General features: G+C 36.6%; 1 long non-coding RNA gene across 2 annotated transcripts; it reads right to left on the reverse strand.

Annotated features, from left to right (window-relative positions):
* Positions 1-15,962: 15,962 nt before the first annotated feature.
* On the reverse strand, positions 15,963-17,135 carry LOC145550593 (uncharacterized). 2 transcript variants are annotated; one of them, XR_014086468.1, is made up of 4 exons: positions 17,075-17,135; positions 16,480-16,597; positions 16,158-16,365; positions 15,963-16,045 (listed from the first exon to the last, which is right to left on the reverse strand). It is a non-coding gene; the product is annotated as an uncharacterized LOC145550593 (long non-coding RNA). The 2 variants fall into 2 exon arrangements; XR_014086467.1 differs by lacking the exon at positions 17,075-17,135 and having other exon boundaries at positions 16,480-16,781.
* Between the last annotated feature and the right edge of the window lie 315 nt (positions 17,136-17,450).

The following is a 17,450-nucleotide window of genomic DNA, read 5'->3' on the forward strand; positions in this document are numbered from 1 at the left end:
CCAATTGAAATGATTTCACTCTATAATGTATACAAATGACACTTTCAGATGAAAATAATATTAACTCCGTAATAAATACTCTCCTATTTTTCCTGTGTATATAGTTAAATTTTATAAACTAGTAGATTATTTTCTTTTTTGTTTTTACAAATATTGACAAGGCAACGAAAGACAAAGTGCCTAAATTATCACTGATGACCTCTTTGTGATGCTCGACCATTAAGAAAGGATAACCTATCTTTAATGGCTTTTTGTTTGTTTGTTTTTTTTTTGTTGTTTTTTTAAGTATTTACCTGCAAGACAAAGAAAATGATTAGTGACCAAATGAACGAAGAAGACCTATATTCAAGGACTCTGTTTCAGGCGGTCATTGACGTCAATCTGTGACGTGGAATTCGGGGTTTGAGTTTGCCATTCGAGGATCACGTCACCAAAGAACAGCTGAGCCAATCAGGTCCAAGTGACGCACAGGCTTTATTATTACGTACAGTATTTGAATGTAGGATTTCATTTTTTTAATGTAAAATTCTCTTTTCATCCTGCATTGTGATGCTCGACCATTAAGAAAGGATAACCTATCTTTAATGGCTTTTTGTTTGCTTGATTTTTGTTTGTTTGTTTTTTTAAGTATTTACCTGCAAGACAAAGAAAATGATTAGTGACCAAATGGTCGCAGAAGACCTACATTCAAGGACTCTGTTTCAGGCGGTCATTGACGTCAATCTGTGACGTGGAATTCGGGGTTTGAGTTTGCCATTCGAGGATCACGTCACCAAAGAACAGCTGAGCCAATCAGGTCCAAGTGACGCACAGACCTTATTACGTACAGTATTTGAATGGAGGATTTCATTTTTTTAATGTAAAATTCTCTTTTCATCCTGCATTGTGATGCTCGACCATTAAGAAAAGATAACCTATCTTTAATGGATTTTTGTTTGTTTGTTTTTTTGTTTGTTTTTTGTTTTTTTAAGTATTTACCTGCAAGACAAAGAAATGATAGTGACCAAATGGTCGCAAGACCTACATTCAAGGACTCTGTTTCAGGCGGTCATTGACGTCAATCTGTGACGTGGGATTCGGGTTTTGAGTTTGCCATTCGAGGATCACGTGACCATGACTAGCTGAGCCATCAGGTGAAGATGACGCACAGTCCTTATTACACCTACAGTATTTGAATGTATTCTTTCGTTTTTTCGTTTTAAATGTAATTATTTTCAAATCATCTCAATTCAAATAAGTCATTAAAGCTTGTACATTCTATGAGTATATAGTTATACATTTTATAAACTAGTAGAATATTTTCTTTTTTGTTTTTACAAATATTGACAAGGCAACGAAAAGACAAAGTGCCTAAATTATCACTGATGACCTGCATTCAAAGACCGTATATAAATACTGTTATGAAGATTTAATATCTATTGCTATATATCTACATCATATCATCATATTTCTATTTCACATGGCATATGACTATTAAAGGTTTAGTCACATGACTCAGATTAGCGTCAGTAAAAACAATAACCTGCTCTTACAGGCCCAGTCTTTCTCTGCTGCCCCTCTCTTCCCTAGGGGGCAGTAGAGAACAACATGTAGGCGCTGGGAGGAAGAAGAGCGAGAAATTGTCCGGTTGTTGTGGGGAGCGCAGTGTGTTAGTTTTAGGGAAGCCAGCTGTTCGTTGTACTTGTTCAAAAGAGGAAACCTCTTTGTGTTGCTCGACCATTAAGAAGGATAACCTATCTTTAATGGCTTTTTGTTTGTTTGTTTTTTTGTTGTTTTTTTAAGTATTTACCTGCAAGACAAAGAAATGATTAGTGACCAAATGATCGCAGAAGACCTACATTCAAGGACTCTGTTTCAGGCGGTCATTGACGTCAATCTGTGACGTGGAATTCGGGTTTGAGTTTGCCATTCGAGGATCACGTCACCAAAGAACAGCTGAGCCAATCAGGTCCTAGTGATGCACAGGCTTTATTATTACGTACAGTATTTGAATGTAGGATTTCATTTTTTTAATGTAAAATTCTCTATTCATCCTGCATTGTGATGCTCGACCATTAAGAAAGGATACCTATCTTTAATGGCTTTTGTTTGCTTGTTTTTTTTTTTGTTTGTTTTTTTTAAGTATTTACCTGCAAGACAAGAAAATGATTAGTGACCAAATGGTCGCAGAAGACCTACATTCAAGGACTCTGTTTCAGGCGGTCATGACGTCAATCTGTGACTGGATTCGGTTTTGAGTTTGCCATTCGAGGATCACGTGACCAAAGAACAGCTGAGCCAATCAGGTCCAAGTGACGCACAGACCTTATTACGTACAGTATTTGAATGGAGGATTTCATTTTTTAATGTAAAATTCTCTTTTCATCCTGCATTGTAATACTCGACCATTAAGAAAGATAACCTATCTTTAATGGATTTTTGTTTGTTTGTTTTTTGTTTGTTTTTTGTTTTTTAAGTATTTACCTGCAAGACAAAGAAATGATTAGTGACCAAATGGTCGCAGAAGACCTACATTCAAGGACTCTGTTTCAGGCGGTCATTGACGTCATCTGTGACGTGGGATTCGGGTTTGAGTTTGCCATTCGAGGATCACGTGACCAATGACTAGCTGAGCCAATCAGGTGAAGATGACGCACAGTCCTTATTACACCTACAGTATTTGAATGTATTCTTTCGTTTTTCGTTTTAAATGTAATTATTTTCAATCATCTCAATTCAAATAAGTCATTAAAAGCTGTACATTCTATGAGTATATAGTTATACATTTATAAACTAGTAGAATATTTTCTTTTTGTTTTTACAAATATTGACAAGGCAACGAAAAGACAAAGTGCCTAAATTATCACTGATGACCTGCATTCAAAGACCGTATATAAATACTGTTATGAAGATTTAAATATCTATTGCTATATATCTACATCATATCATCATATTTCTATTTCACATGGCATATGACTATTAAAGGTTTAGTCACATGACTCAGATTAGCGTCAGTAAAAACAATAACCTGCTCTTACAGGCCCAGTCTTTCTCTGCTGCCCCCTCTCTTCCCTAGGGGGCAGTAGAGAACAACATGTAGGCGAAGCCAGCTGTTCGTTGTACTTGTTCAAAAGAGGAAACCTCTTTGTGTTGCTCGACCATTAAGAAAGGATAACCTATCTTTAATGGCTTTTTGTTTGTTTGTTTTTTTGTTGTTTTTTTAAGTATTTACCTGCAAGACAAAGAAAATGATTAGTGACCAAATGATCGCAGAAGACCTACATTCAAGGACTCTGTTTCAGGCGGTCATTGACGTCAATCTGTGACGTGGAATTCGGGTTGAGTTTGCCATTCGAGGATCACGTCACCAAAGAACAGCTGAGCCAATCAGGTCCTAGTGATGCACAGCTTTATTATTACGTACAGTATTTGAATGTAGGATTTCATTTTTTTAATGTAAAATTCTCTATTCATCCTGCATTGTGATGCTCGACCATTAAGAAAGGATAACCTATCTTTAATGGCTTTTGTTTGCTTGTTTTTTTTTTTGTTTGTTTTTTTTAAGTATTTACCTGCAAGACAAAGAAAATGATTAGTGACCAAATGGTCGCAGAAGACCTACATTCAAGGACTCTGTTTCAGGCGGTCATTGACGTCAATCTGTGACGTGGGATTCGGGTTTTGAGTTTGCCATTCGAGGATCACGTGACCAAAGAACAGCTGAGCCAATCAGGTCCAAGTGACGCACAGACCTTATTACGTACAGTATTTGAATGGAGGATTTCATTTTTTAATGTAAAATTCTCTTTCATCCTGCATTGTAATACTCGACCATTAAGAAAAGATAACCTATCTTTAATGGATTTTGTTTGTTTGTTTTTTTGTTTGTTTTTTGTTTTTTTAAGTATTTACCTGCAAGACAAAGAAAATGATTAGTGACCAAATGGTCGCAGAAGACCTACATTCAAGGACTCTGTTTCAGGCGGTCATTGACGTCAATCTGTGACGTGGGATTCGGGTTTTGAGTTTGCCATTCGAGGATCACGTCACCAATGACTAGCTGAGCCAATCAGGTGAAGATGACGCACAGTCCTTATTACACCTACAGTATTTGAATGTATTCTTTCGTTTTTTCGTTTTAAATGTAATTATTTTCAAAGCATCTCAATTCAAATAAGTCATTAAAAGCTTGTACATTCTATGAGTATATAGTTATACATTTATAAACTAGTAGAATATTTTCTTTTTGTTTTACAAATATTGACAAGGCAACGAAAAGACAAAGTGCCTAAATTATCACTGATGACCTGCATTCAAAGACCGTATATAAATACTGTGACGAAGATTTAAATATCTATTGCTATATATGTACATCATATTTCTATTTCACATGGCATATGACTATTAAAGGTTTAGTCACATGACTCAGATTAGCGTCAGTAAAAACAATAACCTGCTCTTACAGGCCCAGTCTTTCTCTGCTGCCCCCTCTCTTCCCTAGGGGGCAGTAGAGAACAACATGTAGGCGAAGCCAGCTGTTCGTTGTACTTGTTCAAAAGAGGAAACCTCTTTGTGTTGCTCGACCATTAAGAAAGGATAACCTATCTTTAATGGCTTTTTGTTTGTTTGTTTTTTTGTTGTTTTTTTAAGTATTTACCTGCAAGACAAAGAAAATGATTAGTGACCAAATGATCGCAGAAGACCTACATTCAAGGACTCTGTTTCAGGCGGTCATTGACGTCAATCTGTGACGTGGAATTCGGGGTTTGAGTTTGCCATTCGAGGATCACGTCACCAAAGAACAGCTGAGCCAATCAGGTCCTAGTGATGCACAGGCTTTATTATTACGTACAGTATTTGAATGTAGGATTTCATTTTTTAATGTAAATTCTCTATTCATCCTGCATTGTGATGCTCGACCATTAAGAAAGGATAACCTATCTTTAATGGCTTTTGTTTGCTTGTTTTTTTTTGTTTGTTTTTTTAAGTATTTACCTGCAAGACAAAGAAATGATTAGTGACCAAATGGTCGCAGAAGACCTACATTCAAGGACTCTGTTTCAGGCGGTCATTGACGTCAATCTGTGACGTGGGATTCGGGTTTTGAGTTTGCCATTCGAGGATCACGTGACCAAAGAACAGCTGAGCCAATCAGGTCCAAGTGACGCACAGACCTTATTACGTACAGTATTTGAATGGAGGATTTCATTTTTTTAATGTAAAATTCTCTTTTCATCCTGCATTGTAATACTCGACCATTAAGAAAGGATAACCTATCTTTAATGGCTTTTGTTTGCTTGTTTTTTGTTTGTTTGTTTTTTTAAGTATTTACCTGCAAGACAAAGAAAATGATTAGTGACCAAATGGTCGCAGAAGACTACATTCAAGGACTCTGTTTCAGGCGGTCATTGACGTCAATCTGTGACGTGGGATTCGGGTTTTGAGTTTGCCATTCGAGGATCACGTGACCAATGACTAGCTGAGCCAATCAGGTGAAGATGACGCACAGTCCTTATTACACCTACAGTATTTGAATGTATTCTTTCGTTTTTTCGTTTTAAATGTAATTATTTTCAAATCATCTCAATTCAAATAAGTCATTAAAAGCTTGTACATTCTATGAGTATATAGTTATACATTTTATAAACTAGTAGAATATTTTCTTTTTTGTTTAACAAATATTGAGAAGGCAACGAAAAGACAAAGTGCCTAAATTATCACTGATGACCTGCATTCAAAGACCGTATATAAATACTGTTATGAAGATTTAAATATCTATTGCTATATATCTACATCATATCATCATATTTCTATTTCACATGGCATATGACTATTAAAGGTTTAGTCACATGACTCAGATTAGCGTCAGTAAAAACAATAACCTGCTCTTACAGGCCCAGTCTTTCTCTGCTGCCCCCTCTCTTCCCTAGGGGGCAGTAGAGAACAACATGTAGGCGCTGGGAGGAAGAAGAGCGAGAAAATTGTCCGGTTGTTGTGGGGAGCGCAGTGTGTTAGTTTTAGGGAAGCCAGCTGTTCGTTGTACTTGTTCAAAAGAGGAAACCTCTTTGTGTTGCTCGACCATTAAGAAAGGATAACCTATCTTTAATGGCTTTTTGTTTGTTTGTTTTTTGTTGTTTTTTTAAGTATTTACCTGCAAGACAAAGAAAATGATTAGTGACCAAATGATCGCAGAAGACCTACATTCAAGGACTCTGTTTCAGGCGGTCATTGACGTCAATCTGTGACGTGGAATTCGGGGTTTGAGTTTGCCATTCGAGGATCACGTCACCAAAGAACAGCTGAGCCAATCAGGTCCTAGTGATGCACAGGCTTTATTATTACGTACAGTATTTGAATGTAGGATTTCATTTTTTTAATGTAAAATTCTCTATTCATCCTGCATTGTGATGCTCGACCATTAAGAAAGGATAACCTATCTTTAATGGCTTTTGTTTGCTTGTTTTTTTTTTTGTTTGTTTTTTTTAAGTATTTACCTGCAAGACAAAGAAAATGATTAGTGACCAAATGGTCGCAGAAGACCTACATTCAAGGACTCTGTTGCAGGCGGTCATTGACGTCAATCTGTGACGTGGGATTCGGGTTTTGAGTTTGCCATTCGAGGATCACGTGACCAAAGAACAGCTGAGCCAATCAGGTCCAAGTGACGCACAGACCTTATTACGTACAGTATTTGAATGGAGGATTTCATTTTTTTAATGTAAAATTCTCTTTTCATCCTGCATTGTAATACTCGACCATTAAGAAAAGATAACCTATCTTTAATGGATTTTTGTTTGTTTGTTTTTTTGTTTGTTTTTGTTTTTTAAGTATTTACCTGCAAGACAAGAAAATGATTAGTGACCAAATGGTCGCAGAAGACCTACATTCAAGGACTCTGTTTCAGGCGGTCATTGACGTCAATCTGTGACGTGGGATTCGGGTTTTGAGTTTGCCATTCGAGGATCACGTGACCAATGACTAGCTGAGCCAATCAGGTGAAGATGACGCACAGTCCTTATTACACCTACAGTATTTGAATGTATTCTTTCGTTTTTTCGTTTTAAATGTAATTATTTTCAAATCATCTCAATTCAAATAAGTCATTAAAAGCTTGTACATTCTATGAGTATATAGTTATACATTTTATAAACTAGTAGAATATTTTCTTTTTTGTTTTTACAAATATTGACAAGGCAACGAAAAGACAAAGTGCCTAAATTATCACTGATGACCTGCATTCAAAGACCGTATATAAATACTGTGACGAAGATTTAAATATCTATTGCTATATATGTACATCATATTTCTATTTCACATGGCATATGACTATTAAAGGTTTAGTCACATGACTCAGATTAGCGTCAGTAAAAACAATAACCTGCTCTTACAGGCCCAGTCTTTCTCTGCTGCCCCCTCTCTTCCCTAGGGGGCAGTAGAGAACAACATGTAGGCGCTGGGAGGAAGAAGAGCGAGAAAATTGTCCGGTTGTTGTGGGGAGCGCAGTGTGTTAGTTTTAGGGAAGCCAGCTGTTCGTTGTACTTGTTCAAAAGAGGAAACCTCTTTGTGTTGCTCGACATTAAGAAAGGATAACCTATCTTTAATGGCTTTTGTTTGTTTGTTTTTTTGTTGTTTTTTTAAGTATTTACCTGCAAGACAAAGAAAATGATTAGTGACCAAATGATCGCAGAAGACCTACATTCAAGGACTCTGTTTCAGGCGGTCATTGACGTCAATCTGTGACGTGGAATTCGGGGTTTGAGTTTGCCATTCGAGGATCACGTCACCAAAGAACAGCTGAGCCAATCAGGTCCTAGTGACGCACAGGCTTTATTATTACGTACAGTATTTGAATGTAGGATTTCATTTTTTTAATGTAAAATTCTCTATTCATCCTGCATTGTGATGCTCGACCATTAAGAAAGGATAACCTATCTTTAATGGCTTTTGTTTGCTTGTTTTTTTTTTTGTTTGTTTTTTTTAAGTATTTACCTGCAAGACAAAGAAAATGATTAGTGACCAAATGGTCGCAGAAGACCTACATTCAAGGACTCTGTTTCAGGCGGTCATTGACGTCAATCTGTGACGTGGGATTCGGGTTTTGAGTTTGCCATTCGAGGATCACGTGACCAAAGAACAGCTGAGCCAATCAGGTCCAAGTGACGCACAGACCTTATTACGTACAGTATTTGAATGGAGGATTTCATTTTTTTTAATGTAAAATTCTCTTTTCATCCTGCATTGTAATACTCGACCATTAAGAAAAGATAACCTATCTTTAATGGATTTTTGTTTGTTTGTTTTTTTGTTTGTTTTTTGTTTTTTTAAGTATTTACCTGCAAGACAAAGAAAATGATTAGTGACCAAATGGTCGCAGAAGACCTACATTCAAGGACTCTGTTTCAGGCGGTCATTGACGTCAATCTGTGACGTGGAATTCGGGGTTTGAGTTTGCCATTCGAGGATCACGTCACCAAAGAACAGCTGAGCCAATCAGGTCCTAGTGACGCACAGGCTTTATTATTACGTACAGTATTTGAATGTAGGATTTCATTTTTTTAATGTAAAATTCTCTATTCATCCTGCATTGTGATGCTCGACCATTAAGAAAGGATAACCTATCTTTAATGGCTTTTGTTTGCTTGTTTTTTTTTTGTTTGTTTTTTTTAAGTATTTACCTGCAAGACAAAGAAAATGATTAGTGACCAAATGGTCGCAGAAGACCTACATTCAAGGACTCTGTTTCAGGCGGTCATTGACGTCAATCTGTGACGTGGGATTCGGGTTTTGAGTTTGCCATTCGAGGATCACGTGACCAAAGAACAGCTGAGCCAATCAGGTCCAAGTGACGCACAGACCTTATTACGTACAGTATTTGAATGGAGGATTTCATTTTTTTAATGTAAAATTCTCTTTTCATCCTGCATTGTAATACTCGACCATTAAGAAAAGATAACCTATCTTTAATGGATTTTTGTTTGTTTGTTTTTTTGTTTGTTTTTTGTTTTTTTAAGTATTTACCTGCAAGACAAAGAAAATGATTAGTGACCAAATGGTCGCAGAAGACCTACATTCAAGGACTCTGTTTCAGGCGGTCATTGACGTCAATCTGTGACGTGGGATTCGGGTTTTGAGTTTGCCATTCGAGGATCACGTGACCAATGACTAGCTGAGCCAATCAGGTGAAGATGACGCACAGTCCTTATTACACCTACAGTATTTGAATGTATTCTTTCGTTTTTTCGTTTTAAATGTAATTATTTTCAAATCATCTCAATTCAAATAAGTCATTAAAAGCTTGTACATTCTATGAGTATATAGTTATACATTTTATAAACTAGTAGAATATTTTCTTTTTTGTTTTTACAAATATTGACAAGGCAACGAAAAGACAAAGTGCCTAAATTATCACTGATGACCTGCATTCAAAGACCGTATATAAATACTGTTATGAAGATTTAAATATCTATTGCTATATATCTACATCATATCATCATATTTCTATTTCACATGGCATATGACTATTAAAGGTTTAGTCACATGACTCAGATTAGCGTCAGTAAAAACAATAACCTGCTCTTACAGGCCCAGTCTTTCTCTGCTGCCCCCTCTCTTCCCTAGGGGCAGTAGAGAACAACATGTAGGCGCTGGGAGGAAGAAGAGCGAGAAAATTGTCCGGTTGTTGTGGGGAGCGCAGTGTGTTAGTTTTAGGGAAGCCAGCTGTTCGTTGTACTTGTTCAAAAGAGGAAACCTCTTTGTGTTGCTCGACCATTAAGAAAGGATAACCTATCTTTAATGGCTTTTTGTTTGTTTGTTTTTTTGTTGTTTTTTTAAGTATTTACCTGCAAGACAAAGAAAATGATTAGTGACCAAATGATCGCAGAAGACCTACATTCAAGGACTCTGTTTCAGGCGGTCATTGACGTCAATCTGTGACGTGGAATTCGGGGTTTGAGTTTGCCATTCGAGGATCACGTCACCAAAGAACAGCTGAGCCAATCAGGTCCTAGTGATGCACAGGCTTTATTATTACGTACAGTATTTGAATGTAGGATTTCATTTTTTTAATGTAAAATTCTCTATTCATCCTGCATTGTGATGCTCGACCATTAAGAAAGGATAACCTATCTTTAATGGCTTTTGTTTGCTTGTTTTTTTTTTTGTTTGTTTTTTTAAGTATTTACCTGCAAGACAAAGAAAATGATTAGTGACCAAATGGTCGCAGAAGACCTACATTCAAGGACTCTGTTTCAGGCGGTCATTGACGTCAATCTGTGACGTGGGATTCGGGTTTTGAGTTTGCCATTCGAGGATCACGTGACCAATGACTAGCTGAGCCAATCAGGTGAAGATGACGCACAGTCCTTATTACACCTACAGTATTTGAATGTATTCTTTCGTTTTTTCGTTTTAAATGTAATTATTTTCAAATCATCTCAATTCAAATAAGTCATTAAAAGCTTGTACATTCTATGAGTATATAGTTATACATTTTATAAACTAGTAGAATATTTTCTTTTTTGTTTTTACAAATATTGACAAGGCAACGAAAAGACAAAGTGCCTAAATTATCACTGATGACCTGCATTCAAAGACCGTATATAAATACTGTGACGAAGATTTAAATATCTATTGCTATATATGTACATCATATTTCTATTTCACATGGCATATGACTATTAAAGGTTTAGTCACATGACTCAGATTAGCGTCAGTAAAAACAATAACCTGCTCTTACAGGCCCAGTCTTTCTCTGCTGCCCCCTCTCTTCCCTAGGGGGCAGTAGAGAACAACATGTAGGCGCTGGGAGGAAGAAGAGCGAGAAAATTGTCCGGTTGTTGTGGGGAGCGCAGTGTGTTAGTTTTAGGGAAGCCAGCTGTTCGTTGTACTTGTTCAAAAGAGGAAACCTCTTTGTGTTGCTCGACCATTAAGAAAGGATAACCTATCTTTAATGGCTTTTTGTTTGTTTGTTTTTTTGTTGTTTTTTTAAGTATTTACCTGCAAGACAAAGAAAATGATTAGTGACCAAATGATCGCAGAAGACCTACATTCAAGGACTCTGTTTCAGGCGGTCATTGACGTCAATCTGTGACGTGGAATTCGGGGTTTGAGTTTGCCATTCGAGGATCACGTCACCAAAGAACAGCTGAGCCAATCAGGTCCTAGTGACGCACAGGCTTTATTATTACGTACAGTATTTGAATGTAGGATTTCATTTTTTTAATGTAAAATTCTCTATTCATCCTGCATTGTGATGCTCGACCATTAAGAAAGGATAACCTATCTTTAATGGCTTTTGTTTGCTTGTTTTTTTTTTTGTTTGTTTTTTTTAAGTATTTACCTGCAAGACAAAGAAAATGATTAGTGACCAAATGGTCGCAGAAGACCTACATTCAAGGACTCTGTTTCAGGCGGTCATTGACGTCAATCTGTGACGTGGGATTCGGGTTTTGAGTTTGCCATTCGAGGATCACGTGACCAAAGAACAGCTGAGCCAATCAGGTCCAAGTGACGCACAGACCTTATTACGTACAGTATTTGAATGGAGGATTTCATTTTTTTTAATGTAAAATTCTCTTTTCATCCTGCATTGTAATACTCGACCATTAAGAAAAGATAACCTATCTTTAATGGATTTTTGTTTGTTTGTTTTTTTGTTTGTTTTTTGTTTTTTTAAGTATTTACCTGCAAGACAAAGAAAATGATTAGTGACCAAATGGTCGCAGAAGACCTACATTCAAGGACTCTGTTTCAGGCGGTCATTGACGTCAATCTGTGACGTGGGATTCGGGTTTTGAGTTTGCCATTCGAGGATCACGTCACCAATGACTAGCTGAGCCAATCAGGTGAAGATGACGCACAGTCCTTATTACACCTACAGTATTTGAATGTATTCTTTCGTTTTTTCGTTTTAAATGTAATTATTTTCAAAGCATCTCAATTCAAATAAGTCATTAAAAGCTTGTACATTCTATGAGTATATAGTTATACATTTTATAAACTAGTAGAATATTTTCTTTTTTGTTTTTACAAATATTGACAAGGCAACGAAAAGACAAAGTGCCTAAATTATCACTGATGACCTGCATTCAAAGACCGTATATAAATACTGTGACGAAGATTTAAATATCTATTGCTATATATGTACATCATATTTCTATTTCACATGGCATATGACTATTAAAGGTTTAGTCACATGACTCAGATTAGCGTCAGTAAAAACAATAACCTGCTCTTACAGGCCCAGTCTTTCTCTGCTGCCCCCTCTCTTCCCTAGGGGGCAGTAGAGAACAACATGTAGGCGCTGGGAGGAAGAAGAGCGAGAAAATTGTCCGGTTGTTGTGGGGAGCGCAGTGTGTTAGTTTTAGGGAAGCCAGCTGTTCGTTGTACTTGTTCAAAAGAGGAAACCTCTTTGTGTTGCTCGACCATTAAGAAAGGATAACCTATCTTTAATGGCTTTTTGTTTGTTTGTTTTTTTGTTGTTTTTTTAAGTATTTACCTGCAAGACAAAGAAAATGATTAGTGACCAAATGATCGAAGAAGACCTACATTCAAGGACTCTGTTTCAGGCGGTCATTGACGTCAATCTGTGACGTGGGATTCGGGTTTTGAGTTTGCCATTCGAGGATAACGTCACCAAAGAACAGCTGAGCCAATCAGGTCCAAGTGACGCACAGACCTTATTACGTACAGTATTTGAATGGAGGATTTCATTTTTTTAATGTAAAATTCTCTTTTCATCCTGCATTGTAATACTCGACCATTAAGAAAAGATAACCTATCTTTAATGGATTTTTGTTTGTTTGTTTTTTTGTTTGTTTTTTGTTTCTTTAAGTATTTACCTGCAAGACAAAGAAAATGATTAGTGACCAAATGGTCGCAGAAGACCTACATTCAAGGACTCTGTTTCAGGCGGTCATTGACGTCAATCTGTGACGTGGGATTCGGGTTTTGAGTTTGCCATTCGAGGATCACGTGACCAATGACTAGCTGAGCCAATCAGGTGAAGATGACGCACAGTCCTTATTACACCTACAGTATTTGAATGTATTCTTTCGTTTTTTCGTTTTAAATGTAATTATTTTCAAATCATCTCAATTCAAATAAGTCATTAAAAGCTTGTACATTCTATGAGTATATAGTTATACATTTTATAAACTAGTAGAATATTTTCTTTTTTGTTTTTACAAATATTGACAAGGCAACGAAAAGACAAAGTGCCTAAATTATCACTGATGACCTGCATTCAAAGACCGTATATAAATACTGTGACGAAGATTTAAATATCTATTGCTATATATGTACATCATATTTCTATTTCACATGGCATATGACTATTAAAGGTTTAGTCACATGACTCAGATTAGCGTCAGTAAAAACAATAACCTGCTCTTACAGGCCCAGTCTTTCTCTGCTGCCCCCTCTCTTCCCTAGGGGGCAGTAGAGAACAACATGTAGGCGCTGGGAGGAAGAAGAGCGAGAAAATTGTCCGGTTGTTGTGGGGAGCGCAGGGAAGCCAGCTGTTCGTTGTACTTGTTCAAAAGAGGAAACCTCTTTGTGTTGCTCGACCATTAAGAAAGGATAACCTATCTTTAATGGCTTTTTGTTTGTTTGTTTTTTTGTTGTTTTTTTAAGTATTTACCTGCAAGACAAAGAAAATGATTAGTGACCAAATGATCGAAGAAGACCTACATTCAAGGACTCTGTTTCAGGCGGTCATTGACGTCAATCTGTGACGTGGGATTCGGGTTTTGAGTTTGCCATTCGAGGATCACGTGACCAATGACTAGCTGAGCCAATCAGGTGAAGATGACGCACAGTCCTTATTACACCTACAGTATTTGAATGTATTCTTTCGTTTTAAATGTAATTATTTTCAAAGCATCTGAATTCAAATAAGTCATTAAAAGCTTGTACATTATGAGTACACAGTAACATTTCCAGAGTAAAATTTACTCAATTTGAAAAAAATTTTACTCTAAAAAAGACATTTGGTCCCAGTCTAAATAGAGTAAATTTACTCTTATGGAAGAGTTGAAATTAAAGAGTAAAATCAACTCAATTTAGTGCAAAAATTTTAATTACTGCCAAGAGAATTTACTCTAAGTTGTTTAAAGAAAAACTACTCCACCGTATTTTAACTCTAAGTGGAATATAATTTACTCTAAATAGAATTGCATTCTACTCCAAGTAGAGATAACTTTTAGTCTGACCAAAAGGAAATTTTACACAAAATGGAATACATTTTATTCCATCTAGTGTCAAATTGTGCTCTTAGTAGTATAAAATTTTTCTCCTAATTGAATTTTATTCCATATTGTGCAGTTAAACATTAAATTACATTCTAAATAGAACCAACTTTAACTTTATTTCACTCACTAAGCAATTGTTTTACAGCTATTATACACAGCAGTTTGTAAGAATACAATGCATAGACCAGAAAGCAGTATTTGAACAGCCATTTTTATTGTTCACAAAAAACAGTTTTGAATAGTATAAACATTTGCATCTTCATGACTGTAGGACACAAAGGATTTTCCATTTTCTCAAAACATTTATCAATTTTGCACTCAATGTCACTTTTGACAAGTTCTTGTAAAGAAATACTGCTTCTCAGATTCTTTTGCTTGATTTTGAAGATCATTAACTATTTCTTCCAGGGAAATGACCAAAGAGTTAATTGCTCTTTCCCTTACACCTGCCACTTTAAGTTCAGCAACTGCTGTTGCACAACTAGACAAGATATTTCTGAAGCAGGACTGTATCAGAAGCAACACTCAGAGGGAAAATCTTGACTTTCAAATGTCTCTTCAGTTGTAGATGGCCTTCACCAGGATTAGAAGTGTGTTTATCATGTGCTTTATTAAGATGCTTTCTGAACCCAGAAACGTGCCATAAACTTGAGCACAACCTGCCTGACCACATTTAAGATGAAGTGTCTTACCAGGGCAAAGTCCGTGGATCACTTTTAAGTGCTTGGTCAGAGAACATTTGCCTGGTACTTCTTACAAATGAAACAGAACATTCCAACTCAACTTAATACTGAAACAATCATAGCAAAACAACAATTTAACACAGCATCCGAGCCCTCAACTCTGCAACCTTAGGATTCACTTTGGTTGTCTCAACATCCATCTCATAAATGGCGGTGTGCAGAAAATTGTACACATTGACCAGATCATGGTCATTGAAGTGCCGAACACAAGTGAGCTTTAAAAAGCTCATCAAAACAGGCAGTGAGCCTGGTGATTTACAAGGTATGGCATGTTTGTCAAACACAATGAAGTACTTGTGAATCACGCTCCTCTGAGTCCCTACTGCAAGCAGGTACGGTTACGCCTTTCTGCGATGCCATCAAGGTGCTCCTGGATGCTGGTTCCTGTCTCTGGAAAAAACAGAATAAAACACGATTAGTCTTGGGCTTGAAAGAAGACAGGGTTCTTATAGATAAGGCAAATTACTTTCAGGACCTCTTTAAGGTCACTTGAAATGAAATTTAAGACCAACTTAACAAGAAATACAAATAAATTAAATAAAAATAAGTGAAGAAAAGAGAATTTTGATCAACATAAATGTTCCCTTTACTGTAACCTTACCTTGACAAACTTCACAAGATGTTGACTGGCTCGTCTGGCTGAGAGTTTTCCTGGTCTCTTGCGGCCGTGAGGTGACGGTGGCAGGAGGTGCACACGGGTCAAAATGGATGACATGTCGCTGTCCCATCCTGGAAGAAAAGTAAAATAAACATAAGCTACCAAAACATCTTATTTGCAACAGTGTTAACACTTCGAGTGAGCTTACCAAACAGTGACGGCAGGAGGAGGTGCACTTATATTGAATCAATTTACATAAAATTCTGTAACATTAAACACTTTCTTTATAATCCAGTTCAATTTACCATTTTCCAGTTCTGTTGTGCCTTCAGCATTGTGAAGAAGGTTCTGAAGGTCTTCAGACTGTGTGAGACCACGGCTTTGTTCAAGGACTTCTGCTTGTAGACAGTGGGCCACTTCTCCAGGAACTTTGCAGCGATGGTTTCCCCAAACATCAATGTAAAATCTTGCTCAACCTGGAGAATAGATGAAGTGAAGGTTTTAAAATCATTTTGTTAAACTTTCTCACATCCACCTTAACTTAAACTTTGTTAAAGGTAGGTTAAGCTGAAGTGAAGATAAACATACCAATCCTCCTATGTCCAGGAATCTTGGGAAGTCCAAAAAGATACTACATGACTTCACTGGGTCATCAATCATCTTCTGGCGATAGTTGAAAGTCTGTTTCATCTTCCTCATAACAGTTCCTTCATCAGCGCAATGGCCTCAGAACACAAGCTATCTGTCATAAGGCAGTCTTCTTCTCTCAAACAGTCCCCGTCAGTTGTTGGTCCCCCTAAAAAAATTATAGGAATATGACACTCCATTTTAGGATTTAATAAATAAGGCTAGGGAACTATTGTGCAGTTTGGTTGCAGGATGAGAATTGTACAAGTATAAATACACATACCTGTTTGGGTTTGTGACAGTCTGGGGACCTTCTTTTGTCCATTAGAAGCTTCTCTCTGGACAAACTTCAGTCTACAAGCCAGATACCCACTCCCATCTTCTGCATCGTAATGATGCTCCTAAAAGTAAGTGAATGATAAATGTTTTTAAAGCTGTGAAAGCAAAGACAGCTGTGAATGCTAGAAGCTGTGATTTACAGATTTTAGTTCACATTGTTTGAATTACATAGATAAAATCTATTCACAATGTTTATTCTTCAAGCTGCAGTAGCCCAACACTGGAACAATGGACTCTACAAAGGTTTAAAAATGAGAAAGTTAAAACAAGTGGCACAAATGCAGGGCATGCAAAAGAGAAACCTTTTCAGTTCTACTCAAACCATAGCCAATGCTGAACTTTTTGCAGCTGTGAACATAGCAAATCATTATTTTATTCTATATTTGAACATATGTAAATAACAAGACATAAAAAGTAAAATTAAGTAAAAAAATAAATAAATCTGAAAAGTTGGTAAAGCACCCATTTTGGCACCATTCCCAAAACGTTTTGATAAACCTAATATGTGAAAATCTATAAATTTGTTTTGTTTCACTCACCACATTCCAAAAACGAACTGTAAGACAGTTGTCCTTCAAAACAGATGTAATTCTGTCGATCCTGTATTTGACACGCACAGCTTGCATCCTGCATTATGTAAAAAACATATTTTTCATTATCATATAACATACTTATCAAAGTGAATAAAAAATTAAGATAAAAGGTTGAAACAATCATGGGAAAAAGCACTGGGTGGCTAACAACTATCCTTAATGGGGCTAGGCTCTTTACTTGAATTTAGCCAATCACCACAGCTAAAACGGAAAAAAAACATATCAGTCCATACAATTCGATGTAAACGGGTTTATAGACAAAATAGTCAGTCAAAAATGTTTTACTGACAACTTGCATAGTTTGTTTACAAAGCACAACTTT

The sequence above is a fragment of the Poecilia reticulata genome, unplaced genomic scaffold (genome assembly GCF_904066995.2).
Source record: "Poecilia reticulata unplaced genomic scaffold, P_reticulata-male-v2 Scaffold_98, whole genome shotgun sequence".
NCBI classification, from domain to species: Eukaryota; Metazoa; Chordata; class Actinopteri; order Cyprinodontiformes; family Poeciliidae; genus Poecilia; species Poecilia reticulata.